Source organism: Echinops telfairi, unplaced genomic scaffold (assembly GCF_000313985.2).
Source record: "Echinops telfairi isolate 266 unplaced genomic scaffold, ASM31398v2 ScPeMD7_7459;HRSCAF=8497, whole genome shotgun sequence".
Taxonomy (NCBI): domain Eukaryota; kingdom Metazoa; phylum Chordata; class Mammalia; order Afrosoricida; family Tenrecidae; genus Echinops; species Echinops telfairi.
The window spans coordinates 5,308,693-5,310,603 of NW_022111359.1; positions in this window are offsets into that span (position 1 = coordinate 5,308,693).

Below are 1,911 nucleotides of genomic sequence, written 5' to 3' on the forward strand. Positions count from 1 at the left end.
AGAAGAGTACACAGAGTCACTGAACCAAAAAGAACGAGTCAAGACTCCACCATTCCAAGAAGCAGCCTATGAGAAAGAACAGACGGTACTGAAGGAAGAAGTTCAAGTTGCACTGAAGCATTAGCCAAACACAAGAGTCCAGGAGTTGATGGGATATCAACCAACATGTTGCAACAAGCTGATGAAGCGCTCATCTATCTGTGTCAAGAAAGTTGGAAGACAGTCACTCGGCCAACTGATGGGAAGAGATTCATATCTCTGCCCATTCCAAAGAAAGGTGACCCAACGGCATGCTCCAATTACAGAAGAGCATCACTGGTGTCACACACAAATAAAACTTTGCTGAACATCACCCAACAACGCTTGCAGCAGGCATTGACCGAGAGCTGCCAGAGGGTCAGGTCCAATTTGGAAGAGGACGTGGAATGAGCAATATCATCGCGGATGTCAGACAGATCTTAGCTGGAAGCAGAGAATGATTATCAGAAGGACGTTTACTTGTGTTTCATTGACTGTGCCAAGGCCTTCACCTCTGAGGACCATCACAAACGATGGACCACCTGGAGAAGAAGGGGAATTCCAGAACACATCATTGTGCTCAGGTGGAACCTGTACATGGATCAAGAGGCAGTTGTACAAAGAAAGCAAGGGGATGCTCGTGATTTAAAAGCAGGAAAGAGTGGGGAGGGAGAGGAAAAATGAGGAGCTGATACCAAGGGCTCAATTAGAAAGAAAATGTTTTGAGAATGATGATGGCAACAAATGTACAAATGTGTTTTACACAATGGATGGATGGATGGAATTTGATAAGAGTTGTATGAGTCCCCAATAAAATGACTTTTTAATATATGTATAAATAATAACAATAATAATAATATGTTAAAGGTTCATGGGCGGTGGCAGGATGGGGGAGAGAAAAAAAAGGAGCTGATATCAAAGGGCTCAAGAAGAAAGATAATGTTCAGAAATTGTTGACACCAACAAGTGTATATGTCTGCTTGATATAATGGATGTATGGGTTATTGCAATATATGTAAGAGTCCCCAATAAAATGATTTATTTAAATAGTTAAAAAAAATAAAAGAGGAAAGGGAACAGCCTGTGATTACACAACTCATTTTAAAGGTGATTTAACCATGGGGGGGAGGATGTTCTAAAATTGATATGGTAATGATTGGACAATTCTCATTGATATGATCGAACTATTGAATTGTATGACATGTAATTATGTGACAATAAAGCTGTTAAAAAATAAAGAAAATATGGAGACCCAAAGCCCACCTGTAAGATAATTGGACAGTCGCTCATAGAAGGGCCATACAGGAAGGACGATAAATCTAGGGAGCAGTATAGCACTAATGAAATACATCTAGTTCTCTAATATTTCCTCCCCTTACTAATATGGCCTTTGTTTTAGCTCATTAATCTTGTTCGACCGGTGTATGTTTATTTTTATAATTAAGAGCAGTCGATGTATGAAAGCTAAGATAGATAACCCTTCAGAAACAGTAACAGGAGTAATGATTCCCTAAGGGTGCAGGAAAAGGGGGGCAGGAGGGGAAGGGGGAGCTGATAGCAACGATGATTGTGTAACCGCACTCGAGGGGGAAAAATAACATAATTGTTACAGACACATTGCATGGTGTAAGATACAGCAACACAATAATAATAATAATATATTATGTAATAATAAGGGTTCCTGTGATGGAGGGTGGGGAAGGGAGGGGATAAAGAGGAGCTGATAGCAAAGAGTTCAAGAAGAAAGAACACGTTTTGAGACTGATGGTGGTAACAAACTTAAAATTGCTTGATCTAACTGCATTATGAGTTGTTCTAATATCTGTAAGAGCTCCCAATAAAAGGATGAATTAAAAATAATAAGGAAGAAAATTGAATGATTAAAACTATAAA